This window comes from Ictidomys tridecemlineatus, unplaced genomic scaffold (genome assembly GCF_052094955.1).
Source record: "Ictidomys tridecemlineatus isolate mIctTri1 unplaced genomic scaffold, mIctTri1.hap1 Scaffold_165, whole genome shotgun sequence".
Lineage (NCBI taxonomy): Eukaryota > Metazoa > Chordata > Mammalia > Rodentia > Sciuridae > Ictidomys > Ictidomys tridecemlineatus.
In genome coordinates, this window is record NW_027521443.1 from 86,242 (window position 1) to 112,168 (window position 25,927).

The window sequence follows — 25,927 nt, forward strand, 5'->3', positions numbered from 1 at the left end:
TTCAGGGACCAATCCCTGGACTGCTTTGGGGACCTTTGGGGGACATTTAAGATCCCAATTATAGCGTTGGTAATAGCAGTCACATATAATGTGACTGAGTTGATAGCGTTTCTAAATACTTGAGTCACTTACACTCCCAACACAACCTTGTGTGATAGCCATTGTTCAAAGAGGCATTAAGAGTTGAGGAGGCTCTCACATGCTGAGGAAGAATTGGAAGCCCAGCCGGTGGCTTCTATGCTTCTCCATGAAGTGACTTCTTCACCTTGGTGATATTTCCTTCTCATCTCCCCATTGTATAGACCCAGGAGAAGACAGAGCCGCTTTTTGCTGGCTGGTGAATCCTTCCATTTGTGTTGAGCAGCTCTGGAATGAAAGAACTGAGACCTCATCCAAGGCAAATTGAGTTCACATGTCAGAGTTTGGCCAAACTCCAGGTGATTCTAATGAGGAGCCATTGATAGTAGAAAGGCCAGGGGTCACTTTTTGAAATTCCAAATGTCTATTGATATCCCCTCACCTGTTATAAGGGAAATACATTTCAATTGAGATGAGTATAGTACCAACAATTTTTAAAGACCTCTGGCACAATTGGAAGAGCTTCATCAATTAATAGTTACCTTTTGGACTATTAGCTGCTGTCCAGGTCAAAGTGAGAAGAGTGGATTTTATTTTGCTTTGTGTTCCATTAATCTTAGTGCATATAGCTAGCATTCTAGGCTTCAGCAGCACTTAGGAGTATATTTGACGTGTCAAAGGAACACCCTACAGTAAGCAAAGCTGGTGATTGATAAAACGTCACTGCAATAACAAGTATAGTGAATGTCATTGCCTTCAGATGTCTGACGCTTGTAAGATGCCAGTAACTCCCTTCGGACCATTCAGGGAAATTCAAGTGCTGTGTCCCCCGATGTTTCTTCTACATTTTATCTGTGTGAATAAGTCTTTCTTGATGAAGCAAGTTAACCATGGCAAGGCTTAAAATGATTCATTATATTGGTTCAACTATTTTAAGGGGTTTGGGTAATCACGAAGCTGGTGGACTGTTATCTCTGTGTCCACAGAGAACGTGGCAATGAGACATAGATCTATGAAGAAAGAATGGAAAGTGTCCAGTTGCACCTAAAGAACACTCCCAGGTCACAGAGTGAAAATGCATGGAATCATCTATGGAAAGTACAGAACTGGCTCTCTCCTACCATGAAACAAGACCTGTTCTGGTTGGATTAGTTCTTCATACTCCACCATTTAACATTTCAAATTGACCCAGTGTCCAGAGTGACTTTGTAAACCCATGGACCTGAATGAAGGGCTGAGATTCTGAGGCTGAGATTCAAATCTTAAGAGAGGGGACATTTTCTTGTCAAATCTCTGCTCTCAAAACAAGCTCCTATCAATCCATCTCCAGCTGTGATTTATTACCCTCCCAAGAGGGGCCACACTTCTTTTGTGTTAATGTGATCACTCCAGAGAGTTTATATATATACATATATATCCTTCCATTGTCTAAAAGCCAACTTTGGATCCCTAAACACCTATATTTATACTACTCCAGAGCTGGAAGTGGCTGAGGGTAGGCATTCAGGAGAACATCTTGAAAAAGTGACACAAAAGTTTCAAAAAGGCCAAGTGATCTATCCAAGTCCAAGTGACGATTTTTGCTGGTGGCAGAAGACCCCCGCCCCATGTCCTTCTGCTGTCCCCGATAGTTTTTATTTTATTATTTCAATTTAAAAATCATTCTTTACAAAGAGGAAAATTTCAAACATAAGGGTAGATAAAATAGCATGGGAAACGAATGCTCAATATTTCAATTTAATAACTAACAATAATAGTTGGTCAGTCTCAGTTAACCTTGCTGATCCATGTGGGTCAGCCTGGAGATCATAGTTACTCTTATTTCTAAAGAAGTTCAGATCATAAAATCTCACTATATGGCATCTTAGACTACTTTGAAAAAGTGGCTGATGCAGAAAAGGAATTTTTGACCTTCCCCAAGAACCCTCATCTAAGACGTGCCCTCCCTGTTCCTGGGGAAAAGAAGCATCCTTGCCACTGTAGATACTGGTACATGGAAGAATACGGGCATTAAGCCTGGGCAGTTTATTACCATCAGACCCTATCCTGTTTGGAGAGCTCTTTTTCTCCATAACTCTCCATTCTTCATCAGCTGTGGCATAAGAGTTCAGTCAGTCCACATGTCTAGAGTTTCTGCAAATGGGTTCACCAACTGGGCTTGAACACAGTAAGGAAAAAATTGTACCTGTATGGGACATGTACAGACTTTTTCTGTCTCATTATTCCCTAAATAATACAGTACAGCTATTTCCCTACTACTTACACTGTATCAGGCTTTGTAAGCAATCTAGAGATGATTTAAAGTGTACAGGAGGCTATGCAAAAGTTATACACAAATACTGCACCTTATTATATGAGGGGCAGGAACAGCCATGGACTGTGGTATCTTCAAAGGGTCCTGGAACAAATCCTAGATCCCAGGGTGTTGAGAAAAGGATGACTATATTCACTATATTCACTTTAGTTCCTCTCATGCCAATAAAACTAGGATATCTTTGCCTTTCTTGTGTTAGTCTGCCCGTTGTTCTAGGGACATAGAACTTAGGATGGAAAGAAGGAACGATATTTTTCCTTCCCTCCATTTCATGTATATCCAAACCCAATTTCCCCTCTCCTGGAAAAATTTAAAGCAAATCCTAGACATTAAATTATTTTATTTATAACAATTTTGTTTATGTAAAAGAATATGAGTTATATGACGGTTATGTGTCCCTCATAGCCACATAACCGTCATACTACTATCACACTTAAATATTCACAATATTTCTTTGGTATTACCGAATATGTAATTTTCAACTGTCACACAGGCATTATTTTTTATAATATTTCAGAACTACTATTTTAAAGTCATAAGAAATGTAAGACATTGTGCATCTGTAAATTCCAATCTGGCTGAATGACTTCAAAATAAAAGACTACTAAGAATAGTGTTCTAGCTGATAGATATTTTACAAAATCAGAGAGTAGGGTCGATACTCAGTCTTATGCTTAGGAAAAAGAAAAAGTAGAGGAAAGTAAAATTTTACCTGGGACTTGAAAATTAGGACTCAAACAAGCAGAATTTGAAATAGAAAAATTTGGAATAGGAAGAGATGTGCCTCAAACCTCAGATACAAATATGTATTAGAGACATGAATTGGTGAATAACATAATCATGACAGCAGAAGTTTGGTACCTTTACAACAAAATAATGAATGACAACATGAGATATTTCAGTTGTGTCTGATTCTGAAAGGTCTTCGGTATGAAGCTCAAGAGTTTTCAGTTTATCTTTGCATCCGAAGGCCCTTGAACTATTATAAAAGCAATTTGGCTTCATGGGTAGTGGCAAAACAAGAATGTAACATTTTGTCATTATACAAAATGAATTGAAGTGAAAGTAAAACCCATCTATCTTCATACCACCATCAGAAAATATAATTAAGGAGAAAAGTATCATTTAAATGATCACCACTCAAGCACTGAAGATATTAAGATTTTTTTCCATGGATATTCTAACATCATTTGTCAACAGGCATCAAATTAAATTGGAAGAAAAAAAAAAGAACATGACCAGCTTGTGTCTCCAATAAAGATATTTGAAGTTGTTTATTGAACTGGAATTCAATCTCCATAATTCTGTGGCTCCCTCTTTTCATCCATAATAATTCATCTCTATAATTAAAGCCTAATGAACCAAACAATTTCTCTCTTCATAATCAAGTTCAGCTGTGTGAGTGTCCAACATTTAAAACAGAATCTTTGCAGTAATCGGATTTAGCACTCCTCCTATAAAAAGAAAAAAATCTTTTTCTCTTGAAATTTTACATTAATTCTCATTAATTAGATTTATTTCCTTAAGAATGCCAGGAGGTCATGAAGAGTAGCAATAGGGATTCCTCATCACCCTAGAGCTACAGCAAAGCTACATTGTTATTAAATTAATTAATTGATGCTACTTGGAATATAAGAATGTGCTGTGTCATTGGTTATCTCTTCAATTCCTTTGTTTCATGATTTGTCATTTAATAATGCTCTTGTTCTTGGGAAGAGAGGATAGATAAGCAAGACAAAATTTCTACCCTAGAGTCTTCATTTAAAATTTAACTATCTCTTGGAAAATGAAGGCGTGAAGCCATTATCATCTAATGTCTTTGAATTTGAGTAGCTGATATCCAGCTGAGACCAAAAAGAAGATTCAGAAGAGGGGCCTGTTGGAATGGAGGAGAATTTAGAGTAGAGCAAAAAGGATAACTTTGTCAGTCCCTGCATCCCTGAAAAATCAAGCCAGAGAGTCCTTACCTTAAAATAAATCACATCCTCCATGTCCAAAAACACCAGACACTGCCAACCCCAAGAAATGACCACTGCTGTGGAACACTATGAATTGCTAAGAACAATTCTAAGAAATATATCTTCTATAGATTGTAATTATATCTTTTTCTATTTTTTTTTGGTACAATGGTTGTACACCTTACACTGTGATTTTTGATCCATGTATATATTACATAATCATCAAATCATGGTAATTAGCTTATCTGTCACCATTCAGCATTTATCATTTCTTTGTGGTGAGAACATTGGAAATCCTCTTCTGCCTATTTTAAATACATAAAACATTGTTGTTAGTTATAGTTATCCTATAGAGCAATAGAAGACGGGAACCTATTTATGTTAACTGTGATATTGCACCTGTTGATCAATCTCCTCCATCTCACCATCCCTACGCCCCTCCCCAGCCTCTCTTAGACACAATTCTACTCTCAACTTCTGTGAAATCAAATGCTTTCGATTCCACGTGTAAGTGAGATCATGTGGCATTCATCTTTCTGTGCCTGGCTTATTCAAAAATAATGCATAATGCCTGACTTTGTTTACCACAATACCCTCCAGGTTCATCCCAGTTGTTGCAAATACAGTATTTCAACATTTTTGTGACTGAGTAGTATTCCATTGTATATACAGAATATACCACATTTTCTTTATGCATTTATCCATTGATGGACACTGACATTGGGCTCTTTTCTTAGATATTTGAACAGTGTTGCAATAAATATGGAAATGCAGAAGTCTCTTCAACATACTAACTCTATTTTCTTGAATACACATCCAGTAGTGGGATTGTTGGATGATATGGAAGCTCCATTTCTAATACTCTGAGTATTCTCATGTTGTTTTGCACAGTGGCTGTCCCAGGATATGGTCTCACCAACAGTATAGGAGAGCTCTACATAATAATATATTTTCTACTAGTTTATTTTTCTTTTTTATTGATTTTTTTAAAATAAATGATAGCAGGATGCATTATAATTCTTATTACACATATACAGCACAATTTTTTCATATCTCTGGTTGTATATAAAGTATGTTGACACCCAATTCCTGTCTATACCTGCAGAAGTACAGTCTATGCCGGGGTGGGGGTGTTAGCATGTCAGAGCAGTGCTGGTGAAATCCTAAAGTGGGAAGCACTATCTAATCTTCTGTTCTGCAGGTGAATTGTTGGAGTATTTTTAAACCCTAGTGGATATGCTGAGGATCCTTAAGAAAGACAGTTAAATAAACAGAGTGACGAGGAGACAGGTGAATTTATTTTTAGCCTCTCTCTGTGTGGAGAAGGCACCAAAGACAGAGAACAAGAAATTGCTCTGCATATTAATGGGAAAGCTTAGAACCGATAACGGCTGGAAGCACATGGTTTGCCTTCTCTGCTTCCCTAGCAGGACCCTATGTGTAGAGTACCCCATCACCACGATCCTACTGAAAGAGGCACTCCAGGTGTGCAGAGGCACACGCAAAAATGCTCCCTGAAACTGTAAAACTTAGGAAACCATGGAAATGTTTATCATCAGGGGACTGGATGACCAGATTGGAGCCCACTCATACCAAAGTCATAGTGTGCAGCCATTTCAGTGATGGATGCAATTTTGTGTGAATTGACATGGATGGATGCCCAAGAAGTGTTGCTTAGAGAAGCAAGCAAGTTGAAGTACAATGTTGCATTTTTTTCATTTTTGTAGAAACTAACAATGATTTATATGTATATACATATATGCATTATGCTGATACATTATGTGCATAGATGCAGACTGATGTCCATCCAAAGTGCAAAAAAAAAAAATCACAAGAAATAATGTCAACATGTTAATAAGGGCTGGGGAGAATTTCATGCTTTAAGTTGTGCATTTCTAAAATGCTATAATGTTCACAAGGTTTCTATCATGTGCAACCAGAAGAATGAGAGATTATCATCCATATATGTATGATGTATAAAAGTGCATTTTATGGTCATGTATAACTAATTAGGACAAATTTAAAAAGGCAAATCCTTTTGTCAAATGCTTTGGCTTTATCATAAAGGAGTCAAACTTTGTATTATATGTTTGTTGTGGCTCCTCGAAGAAGTATAATAAATTTTTTAAATTAAAAAAAAAGAAGTGATCATTTAAATGAAACAAATAATCTTATCTGTATTGCTGTTGTCCCCCGCCCCCAGCCCCAAACAGCATGAAATACCTGGTAGGGAAAGAAGAAGCTTCTAGGACCCTATCATTATCCTGCTAGGTGTCAGGCCATCTGGCCCCAAACTGCAATTTTAGGTCACCCCTAAAGTGAAGTTCTGGGGAGAGGTCACAGAACCCGCCCTGGCTGTTTCAGGGGGCAGCATCCAGCCTGGAAATTTGGGAAGATGTTTGATTCTCCTTCTCCCATCTCCCTAAGGTGGCCCCTAATTTCTTTTTCAGAGTCCAGATTTGGGGGAAAACATATTTCTGGGCTGCTTTCTGAAGCTGAGAAAATAATAATGGGAGATGGTTCACCTGTTGACTCTGTTCCTTTCTAAGGAACAAAGCGGTCTCCAGCTCTATGCCTGGACACCCACACACAGTACCAGTCACACATGGGCCTACCAACACACCAAGTGACCAAGGCAAGCAGCCCAGAACTGCTCCCACCCCATGGCACAAAGCTAGAGGCACAGGGCCCCAACCCAGACACACGGACACATGCAATCGGCACCTGTCCCCACTCTCTCCAGTTTGAGAGAACCCCCAGCCCCTCCAGCAGACCCATCACAGAACCTTCTTTACTTGAAGGTTTCATCTTGCCCTCTTGCTAGCCCTTTCCCTTTTCTGCTCTTCAGTTTTCATCCCTACACAAGATTTTTTTTGTAAGCTTCCTTTTTTTCATTAGTGCCAGAGGCTAAATGATGCAGAGGCAGAAGTAAAAGCTGGACCACAGATTAATAGCTGCCTGGGGCAGCAAGGACCAGACTTTGTCTTGTTTGTTTTTCTTATTCTCCTGTCCCTCCTTCCTGTCCCCTGCCCCTCCCAAACAATAAGCTGGCAACTGAAATGTCTCTCAATATGAAACACAGCACCCTGCCCCCCCTGGATTTCTATCTCCCATTTCCTGCTCCCAGTTCCTTCACTTTCATTGATTTGGCCCCCTATGGCCCATTCTGGCTACCTCCAGGGCTCCCTGGGTGGCCTCACTTCCACATACAAAGGGTGAGTTTGGAGAAAGAAGAAGGAGGGATGGGAAGGAGATGCTTAGAATCAGAAAGGGACTCATATATACTAAATATGCTTTTTTTTTTGAGAGAGAGAGAGAGAGAGAGAGAGAGAGAGAGAGAGAGAGAGAGAGAGAGAGAGAGAGAGAAAGAGAGAGAGAAAATTTTAATATTTATTTTTAGTTTTTGGTGGACTCAACATCTTTGTTTGTATGTGGTGCTGAGGATCAAATCTGAGCCGCACACATGCCAGGCGAGCACGCTACTGCTTGAGCCATATCCCCAGCCCACTAAATATGCTTTTGATGGGATGGATAGGGAGATATTTTTCATGTACTTTTCCCCCAAGTTCCAATCAAAATTTGGGCTGGTTAAGGATCTTTCCACTCTTCACTCTGGTGCCAAATAAGAGTCACACTTAAGAGTCACTGCAAAAACCTCATGTTGTCCACAATAAATATATACAATTTTATCTGTCAGTATAAAATAAATAAATAAGTAGCCACACCTTTGTTAACATCACTGAGAACACTTTGATTGATGAGTGTTCTCTGCCAAGGGTGTTACAAGCAAGAGCCTACAACTGTGCTATTTGCATAAGTGCAGGCAGCCCTGGTTTGCATGCCCCCGTTCACAATTATTTGGCATTTTTTGGAGACTCCTATGTCCTAGGTATGATGTTGGGATGGGTCTAGGACCTACACTCTAGGAATCATGGTGGAATAGAGAGATGGGTGTGGTGGATTGTCCAATGTCCCAAACTCAGAAGGCTACTGGTTGAGAATGTCTTGATTCTGCCTGGGGAATATTCTCCCTACTTCCTAGCTGTACAAGAACATGGTTGCATAAAACAAGCCAAAATTACCAGAGGATGAATAGCCCAGGACCTGCCCTCAACCAAGGATAGATGGGGCATGAGTGAGTATGTTCTAGTTTAGATGTGAGGTGTCCCCAGAAAACTTGTGTGTGAGAAAATGCGAGAAGGTTGAGAGATGAGAGGATTTGGTTATGAGAATCTTAACCCAATCGGTGAATTAACCCACTGCTAGGTATTAACTGGGTGATAATGATCAGCAGGTAGGTGTGGCTAGGGGAGCTGGGGTGTTGGGGGAGTGTCCTTGGGGTGTATAGTTCGTCTGTGGTAAGGAATGCTCTCTCTCTCTCTCTCTCTCTCTCTCTCTCTCTCTCTCTCTCTCTCTCTCCTTGGAGTCCACATTATGACCTATTTTTCTCTGCCACACACTTCTACTGTGATGTTCTGTCTCAACTTGGGCCCAGAGCAATGGTACAGACCATCTATAGACTGAGATTTCTGAAACCATGAGTCCTCAATAAACTTTTTCTCCTCTAAAATTGTTTTTGTAAGGTCTTTTGGTCACATCTCTGAAAAGGTTGACTAAAACAGATGTTCTCCCAGGTCAGCAGTTGCAAACCCTGAGGATTAGTTCCTAGGCTCTCCAATTGGACTGGGGGTCACAGGCTTGGTAAGATACCTTTTAGAGATTTCTTCCTTTTCTTCCCTTTCCTTCCTCTTTATCCAAAAAGAATGAAAAGAGGTCATTACCAAAGTCCAGTGAGTAATAAGAGGAGAAGACACCGGGGGACACATACTCCAGACTGCAGGTGTTGAGGAGTGTCCCAAGGAAAGGATGGGGGACAAGCTGGTGACAGGCAGAGGCAGGGTGCTTTCAGAAGATGTAGTCTGCTCAAGAGACACAAATGAGGTAATGCCTGTGGAAGTGCTTGGTAAACTGGCAAGGGGCCTATTGTGTGAAAAAATCACTGTAGAGAAACAGGACCAGACGGAGCTCTGACCTCATCTCTCCTGGGTCTGCACTGGGTAAAATTGTGAGGTCAGGCAATTTATCTTCTAGCCATAGCCTCCCTTTCTGGGCCTTTTTCTAGAATTCTGTAGTCCTATTACTCTCTCTGAACCTTTTACTCTCTTACCTCTTTCAAAATCTACTCTAAGAAGACTCTGATGTTTATCCTATACCCTTCTGGGTGACTTTCTATCAAAAGTTTCCCTCTCTGAGGTCCCTGAGGAGTCTATTTACTGTTGACTGAAATTATCAAAGAGGAACTTCCTTGAACAACTACCTTCTTGGGTGAGGGGGAATGAGGACTGCTAACAGTGTGACACAGGAAGTGCTGTGGCATCCGTGTTTCTTCCTAAAGGAGACCTCATTTCAGCTCCAATAATCAGGAAGTGACTTCTCTCAATAAAAGGAAGTGGCAGAAAATCTCCCTTTTGCCCCACCGATGGTGGACAGAAAGCTCAGGATAGAGAATACCCAAGCAGAACAAAGCTCTCCCTGGTTTAACAAATGGAGCCCAGCAGCCAGAATTTGGCTGAGCTTCCTGGAGGGAATAAAAACCTCTGGGAAAAAAATCAATGGGTAATGTTTATACTTAAAGTGCCCTTTAAGAAATTACATTAGCAGACCTGGAGAACAGTCTGAAAATCCTATCAGGAGTCCCAATATAAGGACTGTAACAGGAGCAAAGATTACCAATGTATGAGTATTCCTCGGCCATCACCCCAAGAACCTGGGGTGGGGGAGGATTTTTTTTTCTTAAAGCTAGCTAAGTCAGATTCTGGCCTGTGTCACATGCAGAATAATCAGGTGAAAGAATGTTTAAAAAAATCACTGAGATGTTTGATCTACATAATAAATATGTAAGGGAGAAGAGAAACAGAAGTGAGGAGACGAAGGTGGGGTGGGGATGAGCTGCTATGAGGACAGAGAGATTTGGGGTACATGATGGCTTGGAAGAGATTATTTAGGAGAGTAACAAGGGATGAGAGGATTTAAAATAGATTTTGTTTGAAGTAAGAATGTACACTCACTTTTTGCATTTTGTTAAAACACAAATTAAAAACAGAACACATTTAATTATTCTTAGATTGCCAGTCTGTGTTTCTTTGTGAATAAAAGCAAAAAAAAAAAAGCACCCCGTGATCTACCTACCTGAATTAGACAACGGATCCCACACAGGGAGCTACCTGCTCTCAGCATCTGGAACCTGACTGTGTCAGGCAGGAAAGGGCAGCAGGGTTTCACCCCTGCACTGCCTGTGAGGGGCTCCGTGGAGAACGAGGCAATCTGACACTGAGTGAACATCTGAGACTGCAGATGGCCTGGGTGACACATAAGGATCAGCAGAGCCCAGAAGAGGAACTCAAATCAAACTAGCACAGAGACTCTTTTAGTGACTGTCCTTTTAAGAGCACTTATCAAATTCTTAGTGGTGAGAAACTACAAGAGCCTCTCGGGATCCCACTGAGTAGTAGCCTTCAGAGTTTGCAGTAGGAAGGCGCATCAGTGTTAACTGGGCAGGAAAGCACACGTAGTCCTCATTCCAGAGTGTGCAGCCAGTCAGTCTTGAGGGGCGCCTTGGCTCTCTCCAGAGCCCCTCACAGGCAGGGCTGAGCCCAAACCCTGTTGTTCTCTCCTGCTGAGAGGTTCCAGCTGCTCAGAGTACACAGGTTCATGTAGGCAAAGCCCTCACAGTACCTGTCATTCTGGGTTTACTATACATTACACGTGTACTTGAGTTCCTACTTCAGAAAAAGAAAAACCCTGTCCCTAGATAAAGAAATGGCAAGTAGCACAGCCCCCATGGGAGAGGTCTTCTTGAAGCTCTGAAGTAACTTGCTTTGATGCTGAAATTGTGCCTGGTAGGGTCAGGCTGCCGACACCCGCAAGGGGAAGGATGATCCATGAAAGCAGCTCTTCTCTTGGGCCAAAAGAGTGGCTTCCTAAGTCCTTCACAGGATCTCCTGCTTCTAGCCCTGTTTTTTCATTCCAGCATGTACAGATCTGTCCCTCTGTCCAGCACCAGACTATGGACAAGGCTCAGAGAGGAAAACTGAGCAGATTGAATCTTGTGAAATAAAAGCAGCCATGTCATAGCTTGGATTTGCAGTGTCCCTCAAAGTTCTTGTGTTTCCACAGAATTATTAAGAGGTGAAATGATCATATTGTGAGAGTTGAACCCTAATCAGTCCATCCTAGTATGAATAGACGGGGCGGTAACTGTAGGCAGGTGGGTTAGAGCTAGAGGAGGTGGGTCACTAGGGTGTGCCCCAGAAGAGTACACCCTAGTGAAAGCTACTGTAACCCATTTCTGCTATTCTATAGAACATCAGCACACTGTCCCCTGTATCATGCTCAGCATATAACACAAGCTCTGTTCTTATTCCAATGACACACAGCTTTGAGCAGTGATGTTCTCTGCCACCATGGTCTCATGCATATCAATGCTGGAGGGGCCTTGGAGATTTAGCATATAAGGGAACTGGACCAGGGAAGCTCACAGACTCACTTGGGGCTACACAGCAGGCTGGGACTGACCCAGGACTTTCCCCAGCAGTCCAGACTCCTCATCCACTGCTCCTCCTACTCAGAGCTCACAAGGACACACAGTAGCACAGGCAGAGTGTTCCTCACTTTGTCATTCTGGAAGCTCTTCATTTTCCAATTTAATGGTATCCCTCTAAGGTATAGAAAAACACAGGCACCTCCTTGAAAGTGCTAAAACTTCACTCCTTCCTGGTTGTACCTGTGAAGCTAGACAGTGAGGGATTCCTGGTGGCTGGGCAATTCAAAGTCAGGCAGCAATGCCATTAGCACCAGTCAACTTGGTCCACACAAAAGCAGCTGATAAGAGATAAAATAAGCTCAGTCTCTTCATTTGTAAGATGGGCATATTAACAGGATCTATCACACAGGACTGTGGAAAGAAGGAAATGAGACCTACCAAGATCATATATATTTTTGCACAGGACAATAAATTTAGCTATGTTTATAAAGTTCACTGAGATTTTGAGTAAGGCAACTAGACTGTGATGGTCAGATTGATATCTCATAAATGATTTCAAGCAGAAAGCAGACAGTGCTGTAACTTGGGGCCATCAGAGGAGCTAGAAGAACCCTAATAGTGAGGGCTGTCCACTGGGTTTCCACATGGGAAAACTTAGGACTTACTTGATGCTGGGCTTCACCAAGAAGAGGCAGAGGACATGAATTTACACCCTCATCCTCCATTGGGAGTGGCTTAGGAGCTTGTACTGGTCTCAGCTTGCAGCAAGGGGCCCTGATGACCAGGTCATGCAGCTCTGGGGAAGACAGAGGTGGGGAAACAAAGTGGACATCCACCCAAAGTCATTTCTAAAGTCAGATCCACTCTGATACCCAATCTGATCTCCAGCAGCCTTAGCGTAATGCCTGGCCTCCATGGTGCTCCATAAATAGTTGCTGAATGAGTCAATCAACCAATGATATAGACCAAAGTCAAATTGGAACTCCAAACTCTAAAATCGTTATCCCCTCACTTTCTATAATGAAACCTGCCTGTCCAAAGCCAGGATTCACTTTGCAATGCCCTGGGCCAGGCTTTTAATCATTTTACACAGTCTCTGGCTCTAAACCTCATGAGTGTCCCCTGGGGATTATGAATTCCCATTTGATCATCCCCCAACACCTCAATTAATTTATGTGATGATGTCCGGCCAGGACCTTACTTCCGTGTAAAGTGAACCTGAGAAAGGAACACCTCCCGGGTCACCATCCTTGAAATGCCAAGCACCTTCATTAATGCTTGGCCCTGGCACAGGGGGAGAGCTGTGAGCCTCACTGAAGCATGGCTGCCCAAGGGCCAGGTCACAAGGCAACTCGCTGCCGGAGCTCAGCCAGGGCTGTCCGTGGCTAAGCACACTAATTGGATGTCCAGGTTGGGTGCTCTTGGCAGCTCCAACCACTTGTGTGGATGCCCAGTCACCTTTCCCATCACAAAAAGCTAGAGGTTTTAAAACTCTATTGACCATGACCCATGGTAAGAAATGCACTTCTTAGAGTCACCCAGGTGTGTGTGCATACAACGTTACCCCTACTCTAAGACTTCTTCTTTTTTTTGCATTTTAACATCTCCTGAATTTGGCCATGTCTTAACAAAATATGACATATTGCCACTAATTGGAAGCCTTTTTTTCTTTCTGAGTGGTCTATACATTTTGTGTCTTCCAATTGATGCTTTTGACTCAGTGGGGGTAGGGCAGATACGGTACTAAGTAGTTTTTACTTAAAAATCTGCATGATGAGCTATGGTAATTTTTTATGGGCTATTTTTATTTCTTTTCTTTTTTTTCTTGTACTGCTGTTCACCATTGCCCACTTAGTCTCACCACCCTCTAACAGGTCTCCTTTTGCTGTCTTTGACACACTGAAGGTGTCAGTGAATTCGTGATTGAAGAGTTTTCAGGAAAAGGTCAGACCTGAGATTTACAAGGATTGAGTTGTTGGATTAGGAGGTGGAGATGGTTATAATTAGGAGAGTGAGGAGGAAAGATAACATGTGTCTGTGAGTCAGAAAAACCCAAGTTTCTATACATCCCTTATTTACCAACTATAGAAACATGGCTAAGTTATTCCATTAGTAGTCTCTCAGTGTGCTCACCTGTGAGACACTGAACAGAGCTCTTCCCATTCAGAGCTGTAGTAAGCACAAGAATTGAAGAGTATGAAGCGTTGATCCAGGGCCTGCATGTAGAGGTGCTCAATGAAGGATAATAATCATGTAATTGGTGATGTTGATGAAGTTCAAGAAAACGGAGGTGTTATTATTGAAAGTAGCTAAAACAGCTTGCATCCAATGTAACAATAACTGGTGTGTTAGTCAGCAGTCTGTCACTGTGACAAAATATACCCGACAAGAACAACTTAGAGGAGGAAAAGTTTACTTTGGGCTCCTAGTTTCAAAGGTTCAGTCCATGGTCAGCAAACTTCAATGCTCTGGGCCCGAGGAGAGGCAGAATATCATGGTGGAAGGGCATGGCGGAGGAAATCCACTCAGCTCATGGCACCTGGCAAGCAAGGAGAGAGAGGGAGAGGCCAGGGAGAGATGGAGTCCAGGCCCCACCCCAGTAACCTAGCTCCTCCAGCTACACCTTACCTGCCTACATTTACCACCCAGTTGTCCTTTCAAATTATTAATCCATCAAACAGATCAAACACATCAAGTTACCATTCTCCTAACTGAATCATCCTACCTCTGAACATTCCTGCATCGTCTCACACCTGAGTCTTTCAGGGGGCACCTCATCTCCAAACCATTGAAGCTAGCCCAAAGAGCTTCACAATTATTTTCATAACTGAAACTTACTTTATTCATTTAATTGTATTTCCTTGGCACCACAATGAACACTCTTATTCTTATGTAATGTGACACTTAGTGAATCTTCTGAAGACACATGTGGGTCCCCAGTGGTGGGAGAACTATGACCAAGTTGCCCTTTGGGGCAGGTTCTCTTGCTTTTGGTGTATGTCCATCCGAGTGTAGGTTCCAGACTGTAGCCTTTCCAACACAACCCTGGTAGACTTGCGTTTGACATATTAACGTGTATCCAATGAATTGCTTTGTTTGCTTACTGTGGCAACGCATCTTTCCTGTAGGACCTCCCCTCTCGTTAGTTCTTAGGGCCTATTGACTATTTGGTCCTCGTACTGCTACTTGGTCACCTCTCCATCATCCCACTCCCTTTCATTTCCACTTACCCTCCTGTTTTATCCGTGTTCTCTGTCAATCCTGATTGGCCTGGGTGTTCATTTTGGTTTTAACATCTATTTGATCTCCTCTCTGATGGTTCATTAGCATTTCTTTTATAGTTTCTTGAGGTTATTTCCCATGATTCAGCCATTATACACTTCTTGAAACTTTTAAGCCTTTTGAACAACTGAACGAATTGCTCACAGATGCAGAACCGTATTTGATTACATAAATTAACCCTAGGAAATGCATTCAATTATGAGGAATACTTTAACACATTGTATTAGGTTCAAAATAGGTGAGGCATGTTTAAAATTACATGCCGAGGAAATCCTAAGCTTCATTTCAAAAGCATTAAGTAAGTTGAGGGTTCAGAGATGCATTTAATTTTAATAAAAAGGTTACTTCCCACCTGTCACCTGTTACCATCAACATTTGCAAATTATCAGGCATGGTTTTTCTGGTGAATACTAGGTGATTGTGTGCACATTGGCATGATCTAATATGGGAAATGTTTTAGGCAGTGTGTAGGAAGGTAGGTAAGAAGATAGGTAGGAAGAAAGGACCATAGCAATCATAGGTAGGGGAGAGAGAGAAAGAGAGAGGGAGAGGAAAAAACAGGAATGGATGGATGAATGGATGGTAAAAACAATTCAACAATAATAATAATAATTGTTGCAATTATTATTTGATTATGATGATGATGATGATGGTGATGATGATGATGATGATGATAATAATGATGATTTTTGCTTTGGTTTTCGGGGTACCAGCAAATATCATCTGTTTTGGGTGTTACAGGTCTTTTATTTTGCCAAAATCACTCACCCTAATCGACTCCTAAACATTCAGTAATAGAGGCAGAATAAATATTCTTACCTGACAAAGTAAGGCATCATAGAAGCTCAGAGAGGTGAAGGGATACAATGCCACACTTCAATGGCAAGTCTGAAACTCAGTCCCTGAGCTCCTGATTCAGTGCTCCTTCTACTCTACTAGGCAGGCAGAGGAGATGAGGGATTGCTGAAGGCAACAAAGGGTACTCCTCTCTGCATTCCTCCTGTGCCTAAAACATTCTAGAACAGGTCCCAGTCCTTGGTCCAAGCCTTTTTGGCTATCTCAGAAAGCAGCATTAAAGCAAAATGGCCCTAGGTCACCCCTTGTGCAGTGGCCCGTGTTGGTGCCAGACAAGCTTGTGAAGTAGAGAAATCTTACTTTCCAGTTTTTCTGACCAGCTTTGCTGGAGTCCTGATCTTGCTTCTTGTGAGTAGGGACACTGAGCTATGAACTGCAACATTTTGATGTCTAACGATTATCTTTATGAGATATTTGACCTCTGCCCTTTACAGGTGAAAAGGTCAGTCCCTGGTGAGTTCTGAAAAAGTCAATCCCCAAGTGCTTTTTGCTGGTCCTCTCATCTCATCTGTGTCCATTCTTTGTTGGGCACTGGACTGCCTTGTTTTGATCTCTGGCTGTCAAAATGCAGCTCAGTCCTTCAAACGTAAGGCAGCCTTGATCAATTAATTGGCTCATTTCATGGTACATCTATATCATGCCAGCCCTTCATATCATGTGATTGTAATTCTCAATCAAATCTATGAGGTTGGTATTATTAGCCCCACTGTATAGGCAGGAAGCGTAAAGCTTGAGTAGTAGTCATTAGTAGTGAATAGTTAATGCCTGGTACAGCTAAGATTCAAATCCCCATTTGGCTGATGCCAAAGTCTATGCTCTATGTTATCACCCCAATTGCATTAATTAATTGCTGTCATTGAGCAACTGAGGACTTAGTCTTCAGATCCCCAGCTCATCAGCAGAGATTTGAACCTACATTTAAAAGAACACTATCTTCCAACTCAGTTCTTCAGACTAAGAACAACAATCTGTAGCAGTGTGAGAAATTTTTTCAGCCACAGGCACAAAGTTCTCTGAAACCTGATACAGATCAGAAACAGGAAGAAGATAAGAGGTGTGTCTATTACAGATTATGGGCAAAAGCCTTGGATAAGGAAAAGATTCCTCTGTACTGAGAAATGACTTTATGCAAGGCAAGAAAGAAACACATCACCTGTTGGCCAGGTCTCAAGAAGCTGGTAAGGCAGTGCAGGTAGAAGGGGGAAGGGACTGAAGGGCAGAAGGACAAGAGTGCTGGGCTCCCTCTGCCCTTGGATAGTGCAGCGGCTGGGTGCACCGGAGGATAGCCAGGGAGCAATAGTAGAGATGCCTATGGAGTGGGCAGAGGGCCTTGGACATTGCTGGTTCTTCAGCTTCTGTGTTTCCCACGGGACAAGCTTTGATAGACTTTGGTTTCCTTTGACTTTCAGGTATTAAAAACAGAAATAGAAACAATTCAGGGATTTCATAGACTCAGTTCTACTGAAATCCAGATTCTCCGACAAGTTGGCACAGGGCCATGAGCAAGCCACAGGCCTTGCAATTACAGGTTCAGGGTGCAGAGCAGCTGCAGTGGGAGGCCAGGGCGGAGGGAGGAGCCGAGTGTTCTGTGCCCCTGCCGGGCTTACCATCAGCAACCAGTGATGGAAACAGAATGACCCAGCAATGACGAAAGGAAGGGAGACAAAGCCAACCCAAGCCAGGCTGGGAGAGCTGAGGCCTAACGGAGCGCTGGGCAGGGGTGGGTGAGAGAAGACGGGAAATGAGAGAAGGCTCCCTGTGGATGTATTTTGAGTCTTGGAAGATGAGGTAAGTACAACCCACATGCAGAAAGAAGATGGCATTGCTGGGTGGAAAACCTGCTGAGGAAAGGCACTGAGGCTAGAACCCCAGGCCATAAACCATTGTTTGGGTCAGTATGGAGACATGAGTTCATTGGTGTGTGGGGAAGAGATGGAAAAGTGTCATGGGAAGCACCTTCCCGGGGGGCCATAGCACCTCACTGCCTGTTTCCTAATCTGCAGATTGGAGAAATAATCCCTGCTGTATAGAGATGCCAGGAGGATTAAAAGACATAGTATCTGTTAAAGGCCCAGTTCCCTGCTTGTCAACCTACAGGTGCTCTATAAATGGAGACTTTCTTCATTCCTTCAAAAAGGGCAGATGATGGGTCCTAGGGGCTCTTCTCATGTATGTTTAGGTGGGTCCTTCTCAAAAAGTAAATAATACTCCCCAAAGAGTCAGCTAGAGAACTTTATAGGTATCCTAAGTGACTCCAACTTCTCTTCTTCCTTTGGCCTGTTCCCCAAAGATGAGGGGGCAGACAGGTAGAGGCTGAGGTCTCATGCTACCTATTCTTTTTTTCTGGTGGGAGGTACCAGGGACTCAACTCAGGGGCACTGGACCACTGAGCCCCATGCACAGCCCTAGTTTGTATTTTATTTAGAGACAGGGTCTCACTGAGTTGCTTAGCACCTTGACATTGCTGAGGCTGGCTTTGAACTTGAGATCCTCCCTTCTCAGCTTCCAGAGCCACTGTAATAATAGGCATGCACCACCACATCCAGCTCATGCTACCTATTCTTTTTATTTTTTAAAGACTTTTATTTTATTTATTTATTCTTATGTGGTGCTGAGGATCACACCCAGGGCCTTTCACGTGCTAGGTGAGTGCTCTACCGCTGAACTACAACCCCAGCCCACATGCTAACTATTCTGATAGCCTCTGTCCCACTACCTGAGTATGCATGTGTGTGTGTGTGGAGGGGGGGGAAGGGTGCACAAACTAAAGAATGGGTCCCATGCGCATGTATTTCGGCTCATGTATATCCTTTTCAGCAATTCTAAAGCCTAGATAAAGACAGAGGAGGGGCAAAATTAAAGTCAACGTTAATTGTCATTGATCGATCTACTTAATGGTCTGAAAATGCCCAATTAAAGCAGTGCACATGGCTGGCTGCTGAGCTAGAAGGATGAAGGATGAAGGCCTGAAGAATGCCCTTTGGATAATCAAAGTTTGCTGCATGGAAGACTGTTCCCAACTCGACCTCTTCCAGCCCCTTTCTGCCTCTCTGGGTGACGGGGCCTGGATTCCAGGCACTGGGTGGGGGTGTGTGTGGCACAGCCCCCACTGTACCCTGTTGTCAGTTATTCTGAATGGCTTCCTGGTTTTATCTTAGCTTAGCATGCCTGGATGCTCACCGTCATGAATCACGTGATACTTTATTTCCTAAGAGCTTGCTTTCCTTTTCGCCTATGACCTGAAGGTGAGGTGGTGAATGACTTGGTTATCAGGATGAAGAGAATCCAGAAGAGCCTAGAGAGGGGGACTCCATCTAGTGGCAGCCACCTGCCATTCTGAGGGACCATGGCTTGCTTTCCAGCTCTACCACACCTGCTCACTGAGACTGAGCAGAAGCAGCACAAGAATAAAATCTAACAAGTCTGGTCCTTTCTGTTTAACGGTCCTGGGTAGATCCACCATCATCCTCCAAAGGAGTTATGAAAAGTGGAGGCCTCTGTCTGTTATTCACTGTAGCACCCCATCCCCTGGCACACCAGCGCCTCACATCTAGGAGGGACTTGGTAACTACACATCAAATAAATAAGTGAAAGGCAAGCCAGGGGACTGCCCAAGACCTAAAATCTGCAAAAGCCTTATGCAGACACGGGTGTGAGCCAAGGTCAACTAATGCGACCAAAGTGAGCATCTCCCACAAGGGGCAGCCAGAACTGCACAACTCCCCAGGATCTTTTTGTATAGAATACAGTGCTATCTGTGCCTCTGAGACTGCAGTGTTGGGGCCCAGCCAGACCTCTGTAGAACAGTGAACTTTAAATCCTTGTCCATGAAGTCATTCTTGATTCAGTCACAAAACTGTGGTCTCTGTAAACTCTTCAGTACATGTGGGCACTTTTAGGAGAAGACATGTTCACAGGATTTTCACCTTTGATACTAGGTAATTATGTTGTTAAAATATTCTGAGAACCCATTTTTGGTATCAAAAATTCTCAGGAAAATAGAAATAGAGAGAAGCTTCCTAGAATTGATGGAGAGCACCCTATGACACCCTACAGCTTACAAGTTTAATCATGAGAGATAGCACACTTTCCTCTTCAGATTTGAAAGAAAAATATCTACTTTCCCCATTTTTATTCAAACAGTGCTATAAGATCTAGATAGTGCAATAGGAAGAAGAGGAAATAAAAGGAATGTGGATCATAAAGCAAAAGCTAAAATTATCCCTATTTGAAATGGCATGATTATTAACCTATAAAATTGCAAATGACCTGTGAAAATTCATGGAACTAATAAAAAAAAGAGTTCAGCAATATTGTAAAACACAAGATCAACAGACAAAAGTCAATTATGTTCCTATACAGTAGTAAAGAACACATGGGTGCTGGCATTAAAAATAAAATCAAAATGTGCATCGGATTTGTAGGTTTAAAACTACATATTCTGAGGAAAGAAATCAAATATCCAAACGAATGGAGAGATATACTGTGTTCACAGATTGACTGACTCAACATAGCAATTCTTTTCAAATTGATACAGAGGTTTAATTCAATTCCTATTAAAATCCTGGAAAGATATTTTTGTAGGTATAGTTAAGACTATTCTAAACTGTATATAGAAAGGAAAAATAGCTCTAATCACTAAAAGAGTTTTGAAACAGAATAAAGTGGTAGGAATCAGTCTATTCATTTTCAAGACTTATTATATAGCTACATTAATCAAGGCTAGATGATACCGGTGGAACGATAGACCCACAGATTGTTGCAACAGGAAAAAGAGCCAACAAACAAACCCACACAAATATGCCCAACCGATTTTTGACAAAGTAGCAGAAGCCATTCAATGGGGGAATGATAGACCGTTCAACAAGGGTACTGAGGCAAGTGGAATTCACAGGCTAAAATATCACACACCTAAGCAAAAATTAACTGAAAGTAGATTCCAGACTTATGGTAAAAAGTAGAACGATAAAACTTTTAGGAAAAAAAATAGGAGAAACTACTCAGGACTTGTTACTAACAGCATGATATATAAAGAAAAAAATAATAAAATGGATTTCTTCATGATTTAAAACTCTTGCCATTTGAAAGAGCTCACTCACTAAGAGAGTGAATACAGCAGCTACATTGTGAGATAAAATATTTTCAAATTATATATCAGATAAAGGATTCTTATATGACATATATAAAGCACTCTCAAAATTCCACAGCAAAAACCAAAAAAAAAAAATCAACTAGAAAAATGGACAAAGGGCATTTCACTGAGGATATGCTGATGGCAAATAAGCCCATGAGAAGATGTTCAACATCATTAACAGTTAGGAAAATGCAAACGAAAAGCACAAGAAGAAATCACTATGTTCAAAATGATTACAAGACCACCAAATACTGGGAAAGATGGGAGAATCTGAATCACACAAATATTATTGGTGGCAATGTAAATTGGCTCAGCTATTTACACTCTGGAAAATAAGATGTTTCTTTAAAGAATTAGACATGCAACTACAATATAATCCAACAACTATACTTCAGAGCATTTATGCCAGAGAAACAAAGACATGTTCACACCAAAAAATCTGGATACAAATGTTTAGAGCAGTTTTATTCATAACAGCAAAAACTAGAAACAACTCAGATGTCCTTGAATGAGGGAATGGTTAAAAAAAACTGTGGTACATCCATATCATGTAATACTATTTGGCAGTAAAAACAAAAATGTTATATTGACAGACAAACAACCTATACAGATTTCCAGAGAATTATGCTTAGGAAAAAAAAACTAAAACCAAATGATGACATTCTTGAAATGACAAAGTTACAAAAAACAGAAAATATTAGTGGTTCCAATGGCTTACAAAGGGCTGGGGGAAAGAAGGGAAGTGGATGTAGCTGTTTTTTTATTTTTTAATTTGTTTTAATTAGTTATACATGAAAATAGAATGCATTTATTCACTTTGATATGTCATACATAGATGGGATATAATTTCTCATTTTTCTGAATGTACAAGATGCAGAATCATATTAGTCATGCAGTCACTTATAAAATACAATGATAATGTCTGTTTCATTCTACTATCTTTCCTGTCTCCACATCTGCTCCCCAGCCCTCCCATCACTTCCCTCTACCTAATCTAAGATAACACTATTCTTCCCTAGTGCCCCCCGCCTTATTGTGAATGAGCATCCGCATATTAGAGAAAACATTCAGCCTTTGGTTTTGTGGTATTGGCTTATTTTGCTTAGCATGATATTCTTCACCTTCAATGATTTATTGGCAAATGCCATAATTTCACTCTTCTTTTAAGCTGAGTAATATTTCATTGAGTATATATACTACATTTTCTTTATCTATTCATCTTTGAGGGATGCCTAGGTTGGTTCCATAGTCTAGCTATTGTGAATTGAGCTGCTATAAACATCAATGTGGCTGCATAACTATAGTATGCTGATTTTAAGTCCTTTGGGTATAAACCAAGGAGTGGAATAGCTGGGTCAAATGGTGGTTCCATTCCCTATTTTCTGAGGAATCTCCATATTGCTTTCCATAGTGGTTGCACCAATTTGCAGTCCCACCAGCAAGAAAAGGGCAATATAAGGGATCTTTGCAATGATGGGAATGTTCCATTCTGCATTGATGCCCAAACCCTGGTTGTGATATTGTACTCTAGATATACATAATGTTTTCATTAGGGGATACTGGTCCACAGGATCTCTGCGTCACTTCTATAGCTGTATGTGAGTCTGAAAGTATCGCAAAATAAAAAGTTTAATTTAAAAAATAAAGGGGAATGAAAACTACAGATAGAATAAGTCTCATAGAATTCCATGCACACACAGGAGTGCATTCAGAGCTGGTGACATCTGAGCCAAGTCTATAATCTAGTTAATTGTATTGGGTTAGTCGAATGTATTGTGCCAATGTCAATTTCCTGCTTTTGATAATGTAGCGTGTTATGTAAAATGTTGAGAAAAGCTGGGTGAGTGATAAGTATATGGGACCTCTCTGTTAATTTTGCAACTTCTTGTGAGTCTATAATTATTTCCAAATAAAAAAAAAGTTTTTTTTTTCCCAAAGTGCTGAGAACAAAAGAGAAACCATATATTATTAGGAGGGTTGTGTAGTTCCAACACTGACAGTTCGGTGAGAGCAGTTCCCATAAGCCATCCTGCTAGTGATGTCTGCAAATAGGACTCAATGGATGTAGCTGGCATGATGCTTCCTAATGCACCTCAGGGAGCTCATGCTCAGTTCCTGCATCAGGAGAGCTGGGGTTGAAATGTGCTTCCTCTAGACCTGGGCTCACTTTTCAAGGTTGAGGAAGGCAAAGCCTGACCTCAAGGGACCCCAGTCCACTGCAGAGGATAGGCTGGGCAACAAGACACCTGCACCAGTTGTAGCCTTGTTAACAGGACTCTGTTCCTACTTTCAGGCAGCTTCCTCGTGGCAATCATCAGAGAAATGAAAAGAAAAACATGGAGAATACAACCCTCCTGCTCCTGGAAAAACTGTTCTGGGAGAGCATGCACTTTGAGTCAAATGGAGATGAGGCCCTCACATCATCCTGATATGAGATGTCAGGCATCCCAGAGTGGCATTTATGCATCCATGTGCACACATGTGTGTATGTTCATTTTCTGTATATTTTCTGTGTAGTTCATCCATAGCTTTGCTATTCACAGTCTGATTACTGTCTCTTAAAATTTAGTTTTCTTTCAAATCTGTCATTGAAAATATTTCCAAATTTAACTACCATTCAGCTTTTACATAACATATTCTAAAACTCAGGGCTACAATCTGTTGTTTCCTATAACTGCACACTTTGCAAGATATCCTTCCAAAAAAGAGGTGGAGGTGGCATCTATTTACTGGTTCTTAGATTCTGTGTTGTCTGGTGACTTTTTTTGGCCATAAGTATGTGTTGGCAGTGTTGATGTGTTACTTTCAAGTCAAGCCCTCAGAACATCTTCCATACTATGCTCCAAGGTTGCTTAACCAACATTATCTGGGAATAACATGTGGAGTACAAAAGGGACAATGCATTTGACATAACTCTTACCTAGTGTGAGGTCAAGAATGAGATAGGCAGTTTGGGCATCCAGGTGGCATTGTGTGGGAGCCACAGAGTATCTCTTCTGGAAATGGCAAATTATTTTGATAGGCTGATATGTAGTAAGGATTTGTGTGAGGAGGAGAGTGCAATAGTTGAGTATAGAAAATATCATTTGAGAGAGCTTGTCTTGTAGCCGTGAGTTTTAGAATATGGTAGGTAAAAGCTTAATTGGCATCCTGGAGGAACTGTACAATTCCAGGGTATTTTTACCAAAATAGGAGAAAAATAAGTTAAAGTTGATGAAAGAACGGAGTGATAAGAAATAAGGGAGGTATACTGGGAAATGAATTGATGGAATCATATTGTTATATCGTGTATGTACAAATATGTAACACTGAATTCCACTATTATAGTGCACTAATAAAAATTAAAATAAACAGTAAAAATAGAAAAAAAATAGTAGCTTTTCTATATACCTATAGTGAACTTGTTGAGAAAGAAATCAGGAAAACAATTTCATTCATAAAAACCTCAAAATAACAAACACAAACAACCAACCAAATGATTGAACAAACAAAAAAAACATGGGAATAAACCTAACCATGGAGATGAAAGACCTCTACAATGAAAATCCTGTTAATTGCATCAACATTATATTAAGTGAAATAAGCCAGCCTCAGGAAGACAAGTACCTCATGGTCTCACTTATATGTGAAATATAAAAAAGCTGATCTCACAGGAATTTAGAATAGAGTGGTGGTGAACAGAGACCTGGAAGAGGACAAGGAGGAGAGAGATGGAGAAGGGTTGATCAAAGGGTAGGTAGTAAGTTTCACTTAGGAGTAAGAAGTTACAGAGCACAGAGTAGGGCGAATACAGGTAACGATTGTGCACTTAGAATACAGATTTTTTTTAAAAGAATTTTTTTTTAGTTGTTGATGGATCTTTATTTTATTTATTTGTATATGGTGTTGAGAATCAAACCCAATGCCTCACACATGCCAGGCAAGCACTTTTCCACTGGGATTTTGAATGCCTTTGCCATAATCAAGTGATAAATGTTTGAGTAGATAGATGTATTGAAACATCACATGGTACTGTATTAATATATGTAATTTATGTGATTTTATACACAGGTTAAAGATAAATTTAATTTTAAAGGAAATTATATACATGCCACCTAATGTTTAAGACCATTATCTCCTTATAATTACTTTGTGTTTAGAGCCTTTGAGTTCCTCCTTTTTAGCTAGTCATAAAATATGTAATAGGTTATTGTGAATTATAGAACACTAAAACTTACAAATTTTATCTAACTGCACTTGAGTACTCACTATCAAACCTTAAATCCACCAAGTGTATAGTTGGTTGTACAAAATTATGATATTTGTGGTATATAAACATGGGTGTACCATAGCTGTAAAAAATTAAATCTTTGTTAATATTAAATAAAATACCAGCACTATCTGTCACTTTTTTAAAAACTAAATTTTATCAAATTGTTTCTAATGGCAGAGAAGAGTAAATGTATTTGAGTGAGAATATGTACACAATGGATGGATATACAGTATGCTTTTGAGAATATTAGTCTAAAGGGAAATTATAGAATTTTAAGGTCTGTAACCTATTTATTATTTCACTATTTACTGACTAGAAGGCAGATGACAAAAATATGTGTCTAGTGTGAGCACCTGAGAGTCTCACTTGGTATTTTATGTGACCAGCTATGTATAGGTTTGAATTCACAAAAGTCCACTTTTTTCAAATCAATATCATATTTAAAAGAAGATTCAGATATATAATATATTCCCAGAGGGCTTTTCCCCAAGGTATGTTTAAGAGAGAGAGA